This window comes from Scyliorhinus torazame, chromosome 4 (assembly GCF_047496885.1).
Source record: "Scyliorhinus torazame isolate Kashiwa2021f chromosome 4, sScyTor2.1, whole genome shotgun sequence".
NCBI lineage: Eukaryota > Metazoa > Chordata > Chondrichthyes > Carcharhiniformes > Scyliorhinidae > Scyliorhinus > Scyliorhinus torazame.
This window is the reverse complement of record NC_092710.1, coordinates 244,612,072-244,619,170: the sequence shown is the minus strand read 5'-3', so window position 1 is coordinate 244,619,170 and position 7,099 is coordinate 244,612,072. Positions and strand designations below refer to the sequence as shown.

The 7,099-nt window shown below is 42.0% G+C and overlaps 1 non-coding gene across 1 annotated transcript; it reads left to right on the top strand.

Moving 5' to 3' along the window:
* The first annotated feature begins 3,949 nt into the window (after positions 1–3,949).
* LOC140415702 (U2 spliceosomal RNA) lies at positions 3,950–4,143 on the top strand. Its single transcript, XR_011944622.1, has one exon. It is a non-coding gene; the product is annotated as a U2 spliceosomal RNA (small nuclear RNA).
* The last annotated feature ends 2,956 nt before the right edge of the window (positions 4,144–7,099 follow it).

Sequence of the window (7,099 nt, the reverse complement as noted above, 5' to 3'; positions counted from 1 at the left end):
TACTTTGAGTCTTTACAAAGACAGAATCATTATCTAGAAAACAAAATCCGTAAAAATGGCGCAAAAACTTTCCACGAGGCAATGGCAGAATCTCACTCGATGCAGCAGCACTTTTTGATTGGCAGCCATCTTGAGCGAGAGCGTTCCGGCCAGTACGCACAAGCGCACTTCTCAAAAAGAAAAAAAAGAAAAAATACACTTGTGCGCATGCGCGAGAAGATGCAGATGTGAAAAGCGCACAGTAAAGGAAGGTCGGATTGCGCATGCGCACTCGATTCCTACGCTTTACGTCACGAGCGTCATGACATCAGAAGACCCAGACCACGTCCACTTAAAAAGGAAATGCCCGAAAATTACAAGTAAGAATTTTAAAGCAACAAAACACAATTTTTTTTTCCTCAAATGACAGAATGAAGCCCGAGCCTCCACCCACAGTTAAAGATTACCTCCACAGCACCCTGGAACAAGCAGTTTGCAACACCCAAAGAGGAGAGCACAATGACAAATCCAGAGCAAAAGATTTGTTTATTGACGATTACTACTCAGAAGATGAGTTCTTCATTGGACATAGCGAGCACAATGACAAATCCGAAACAAAAAGAGATGATTTGTGCATTGAAGACTACTGCTCAGACATGGATGAGTTATTCGGAGTTGATGATCATTGCACCATCAACATGGTTGAAAAGCTCAACACGACTCTACTCAAGGTAGATGAATCCAATACCATGATGTCATGGCAGATCGTCGATACATTGGATGACAGCAATACCCAAGAGGAAGGCAACGCCACACACAGAGCACAAATCGACTCCACAGAGGGAGTAATACAAGCCTCCACAACGAGCTCATTGATAGACTCCAGAATGAACGCAGTTAAAGACTCCGGAGCGACAACCGTGCACGAGGAAGACTATGAAGGTCTATCCGCCTTATGTGAGCAATCAGCAGCAGACTATGAAAGTCTACCCAGCTCATGTAACCAACAAGAAAACATTGAATGTCTACCCACTGTATGTAAAAACAGTGACAAAGTGATCACACTCGACATACAGAGTGTGCAGGATCACAGCGAGACTGACAGATTTCAGCTCGCCTATACAGAAGCACTGAGTACGACTACTCTTGGGTCCAGTGAGACCACGTCAATTGAAATCTTGAAGATTTTGACTCCAGAAGAGGAGCACCAAGAAACCAAAGGTGATTCAAATGAACCAGAAATAACTCCTGCAGAGGAGCATAAAGAGATCACAGATGATTCAGATGTACTGGAAATGTCTCCAGCAGAGAAGCACCAAGGAAGCAAAGAGCAATCAAATCCGCCACAAATGATTGATGTCACCAACATCAGATCATTCTCACAATTCTCAAGAAGAAATGCTCAATGTAACAGACACCACAAAGGACACTGACACCAATAACTGTGACAATTACTCAAAATATCCAGACGGAACACTCATTGAGCGCAACAAGCAGCACAGCAACAACAAAAACTACAAGCACAACAACAAAAACAAGAAGCATAAGAAAGACAACAACAAGCACAATGACGAAAACAACAAGCACGACAAAAACAATGGCACGAACGACAGCAAAAACAACAAAGACAGAAATGACAATGACACAACGACCTGTACAACATGATACAACTCTGCACATGAAGGACAATGCAAGATTACACTCCAAAACTATGACAAGAGTACAAACATGCCATGGCATGGCAACAAATCTCAAATTCACATTTGCCCCACAACAAACAAGCGAACCAGCTTTCAAGAAAGATGACATACAGAATCAATACCACAAGCACAGGAAAAAGTCGAGCTCGGACAACAAAGTGATTTGACCATTCAAACACCTCATTGATGACTTCTTGGTTACTTAAACACAGGAACACTGACGACGTTCACAAAGAAATAACAACATCGACATCACCACTTCAACAACAGAGGAAGAAAGCAACTCAATCGAACAAATTCATAAAGTTTGGACTCACAATTTTTTAAATTAAGATTGGACTCAAATATTAATTGGCTTTGTATAATCGTCACTACCATCACAGATTGTACACAGGGTTATTTGTCTACCTGTCTCAAACAAACTGCATCCATTATGTTTGTTCAAATTTCTTTACAACATACAGAAAATATGTAACACAAGAAAAAGGGGGGGATGTAGTGATCTCTTTATGTGCATGTACACAAGGGGTTAATGTGTAATCAGCAGCACCACATGATCACTAGAGGGCCGGGCCAACAGGGGTATAAAAAGCAACCACATTTTGTCTCCCTCAGTCTCTCTCTTTCTCGGGTGCACTGTGACCAGGACAATATCAGAATAATTCAGATGGCTAGTGGAGTTACATAGAGTTATTTTAGTTAAATCTTGTTAACCTTATCACTAGTATCAAAGTTAAAGTCAAGAACTCATGCACTTGTTGTTATAGTTACTCAATAAACCTTTGTTGTTACTGGACGAGTTTGAGTCTTCTTCATCGAGATTCAGAAGACCTCACCATCAACCAAGGATTGAGTAGCACGAGTTACCTACCACACAGGTAACAAAACAGGCCATGCTAAAATTGCCCCTTAGTGTCCAGAGATCTGCAGGTGAAGTGATAGGGCAGGGGAGCGGGCCTAGGCGGGGTGCCCTCTCAGAAGGTTCGTGCAGACTCGATGGGCCAAATGGCCTCCTTCTGCACTGTAGGAATTCCGTGGATACTATGAAGTCTATGGGAGAGGAGGCAAAACTTTTAACTGTTGGGACAAAGAACTAATTTGAAAATATAAAGAGAGGCTGCAGGAAAATAATTAATCTTGGAAGACACTGCTCTTCAGGCTTATACAAGTTTTAAAAAATATATCCATGCTTTCGCAGAAGATTAAATCACTGAAAAGTGCATACTGGACTCAGACTAAAGCAGTTGTCATGATAAGTACTCAAGTACTAAATGCACCCAGCTAACAGTATGTTATTGTCAAGTAACACATAAATCTGAGCGTACAAAGCAACAGACCGCATGCAAGAATTTCTTATCGTGCATCATCTGAATGTATATCTGTGAAGGTTGCCGTGGTGACAATGACATCATGTGCTTTTCTGCTACATTGCTTAATAAAATATAATCCAAAGAAACTACTGATTCTAACTGACGTAGAAACTATTGTATTAGTTTAACAGAACAGACAGATAACACTACTGTTGTCACAAAGAAGTCTGCATGGTCCAGGAATTGCCGCTGACTATTTGATGATGTCATTAGAAATGTGGCCAGTCTAGTTTCTGAAGCACAAACTGAGCCAATGGCTAGAAGGAATGAGGGATATGTTAAATGATCAGATTAAGTGGGTTAACATTGCACATGACAAGTCAAAGATTTGTTACTGCTGTGTACTGCCAATCCACATATGTTTTTTTACATAAAGTTAATAATGAAAGACTTCCCTCAAAAGATTGAGCACTCTAAATGACATCAATTGCATAAAGTGAATAAAAACATTTTTTTTTTAGAAACAAAGAGAAAGCCTACCCAAACAATGTTCATTTTTTCAAAAATATTTGTGATTCAATGGATTTTGAATATCTAAATTCTTCCGCATGCATTTAATGGACACTTACACTAAAGCCTCAGTGGTTGTCGCAAAAAATGTGTTGGTATTTGTTCCAGCTGAGATGGCAACACTTCCTATTTCAAAATGAGGCAAAACTCTCATACAGGCGCAGGATGTTTTCAAATTACACTGAGGGCGGATTGCGAGATCCCTAACTGAAAATGCCCACTGGCATTAGAAATTAGAAACACTGGGCTGTATTTTACCGAGTCAGGAGCCTTTTAAAAATGGTGGGTGGGTCCCAATTCCGGGATTCCCGACCCCATTCCTGGGCTGTCTAATTTTCAAGAGCACCTTTAACAGGTGCAATCTGCTTCCTGTCAAAAGCCAGCATCCAGATCACTTCTCGGCCTTTTGGCTAAGATCAAGTGTAGTAGCCTTTTGGCTCAGGTCAGGTATGTCCCTCTTGTGGGGACCATGAATTGGATTCAATTTGAATTTGAATTGTTTTTTGGAGCAGGCAAGGAGCTGGATTAGGGGTTCGCCCCTGACCACACTCTGAGCCCTGGCTTTGTAACTCAGGAAAATTAATTTTAAAGAAAGAAAAAAAAAAGCCGGCAACCAGAACTCCCAATCTGACCGGCTCCATTACAGAAATAGACATGTCTTACTCATCTGCAGTTTTCGTGAATTTGGCCAGGTTTTAAACAAGTTATGGTTTACAACCCCTTAGAGGAGTCGTGAACGACAGTGTAAAAGGCAAGTTTAAAATATCCCCTAATTTCCCCTATGCCAAGTTCTGACTTCCCACCCACTACGGTCCCCTCATGCCTCCAATGCCAAGCTCTCTCCTTCCACTCATTCCCTCAGGCCCCTTATGCCTCCTATGCCAAGCTCTGACCTTCTACTCACCCTCTCAGGCCCCTCATGCTCCTTATTCAAAGCTCTGCCTTCCATGCTCATTAACCCATTATAAACTTGCGAGAACCAATGAACGCAAATTGTGTAAAGCCAAAATTTTTTTTAAAGTCTTGGAAAAAATGTAATCCATTGGTAGGTTTCTCCTATGTTTGAAACAAAAAGTCTGGAGTGCAAACTCTTCAAATTATCAATGCTCCAAGCTCTTTGAACTTTCAAAAACCACAAATATTGAAACCACTTAACTTCTGTCAACAAACACTGTGAAATTGACCGCAGAGATCAGAGAGCCTGAGCTGTCAATCAAACAATGTTTCCTCTGAGATGCATGTGCTCTGATATTGTAATAACTGCCTGGGCGCTCAGCCAAGCCTCATTATGTATGGGTCGGCTATACACAATGCTCTTCCTTTCTGGAGGGAAAGTGTTTAGCATTGGGCATATGAGGAGTCTGAAGGGGTGTGTGGAAAAGCCGAACTTGCCATAGGGCACATGAGGGTCCTGATGGAAGGGCAGAGCTAGGCATAAGATGCATTAAGGGACATAGCAGGTGGGTGGAAGGCCAGGGTTTGGCATAGAGGACATGAGGGGACTTGGGGCTGGGTAGGTGGCATGGGAATGTTTGAAGGGTGAAGGGAGTGTGAGACGTGAGGGTCTTTTTCACTTGGCCGAAGTTTCATGGCACCGAAGTGAGCCTTTAAACAGGTAACCTCCGCACTCGGCAGCCCCTTTAGTTGCCTGCACACATCTTCCTGGGTCTGCTGGCCCAGCTACAGCTCAGACCTGGCTTCCAGCAATAAAGACCCCGCCTTTGAGTGCCCTTGCTCCTAAAATGGAAGGGCCAAGCTGCAATTTTCCCCGTGCCTCCTCGAGGATGAAAATCCAGGCCACTACGTGAGTGTTTTGTCCCAATCTCTTTAATAATATTCCTGTTACACCATCACTGCAAATAGCTAATATTTCCATTCTTCTGTTTCAGGCTGTTTTCAATTTTTCAAAATACCTGATGATCTCTTGCTGTGTTGTTCACACAGATTGTTAAGCAAGAGGATCTTCCCTCTTCTATATGTGCAAGTGGCCGGTGCATATAGCTCTTGCTGTGTCGCTGCTTTGTCCTTCAGTGATTATCTTTCACATCTGAAAATTTAGGTTCCACTTTCACAGGTTTCGTGGTGCCAGATTCGGCACAGTCCAGGAACTGAACATATAATTGAACCAGCTACTTCAGCGCATTATCAATGAAATGCTTCATTGTCAATTGTGCTACATTTCCAATGAGACGTTAAACTGAGACTCCATCCATTTGTTTAGCTGACAATAAAAGATCCCAAGGCACTATTTGGACAAGAGTGGTAAGTTCTCCTGATGCTCTTGCCTACATTGTTTCATCGAGGTGCACAAACAAAATCAGATGCATAGATGCTTTTAAGAGGAAGCTAAATAAACAGATGAGGAATGAAGGAAAAGGTTAAATGGTTAAGGGGTGAGGTGAGATAATTCTCATCTACAGAATGAACAGTGGTATAGCTATGTTGTGTTGAATGTCCAGTTTCTGTAAGCAATACTTCGTAGATTAGTTCATTGTTCATTTTTTGTTGTTGTGGGGTCTTGCTGTGCTGAAGGAGATTACAAAGATAGCGAGGGGTAAGGCTACGGAGGGATTTGACAATAAGGATGAGAGTTATGAAATCAAGGTGCTGCTTAAACAGCAATCAATGTAGGTCAGCAAGAGTGAACGGGGCATGGGTCAAATTGGGATACAGGCAGCAGAGCTCTTAACAACCTCAAGTTTACAGAGGGTAGAATGTGGAAGGCCAGCCAGGAGGGCATTGGGATGGTCAAGCCTTGAAGTAATGGAGGGATGGATGAGGCTTTCAGCAACAGGTGTGCTGAGGCAGGAGAAGAGTTGGATGATAATACAGAGTGGAATTAGGCGATCTTAATGACGGTGTGGACATGTGGTCAGAAGCTCATCTCGGGGTCAAATCTGGCACCAGAGTTGCAAACTTTCTGGTTCAATCTTGGATAGTTACCAGGGAGAAGGTTGGTAGTTAGGGAAGTGAGTTTGTAGTGGGGATAAAATTAAATATTAATTGGGGGAAATTTCTGCACACCCAGTACTGAATGTCAGACAAGCAGTCTGATAATTCACTGACAGCGGAGGGGTCAAGAGGGATGGTGGTGAAGTACAGCTGAGTGTCATCAATTTTCACAGGTACACGGATGCTTCATTTTTCAAATGTCACCGAGGAGCAGCAATTAGATGAGAAACAGGAGGAAGCCAAGGATAGGTGGTCCAATTCATGGTCCATATTTTTATAGCAGTGACTTAGTCAATAAGACCACAAAGAAGCTGGCACACTTCAAGCATTGCCTAAATATTACTGAATTAAAGAAGAACGTCGGCCATCTGTCCCCAGTGCAATAGGAGCTTTTGAAATAAATTTAAATAGGACAGAAAAACAACAGTCTTCTCCGAACTTAACTAGTATTGTTGATTACCATGAATCCTTGGCAATAATGCCAATGTTTTGGGTCAGATTTGCCTAAAATTATGATTTTCAAATCAATTAAAGTACCAAGCAAAACACAATTTTGCAAATTTTCTGACAGTTTTGTAACTAAATAAA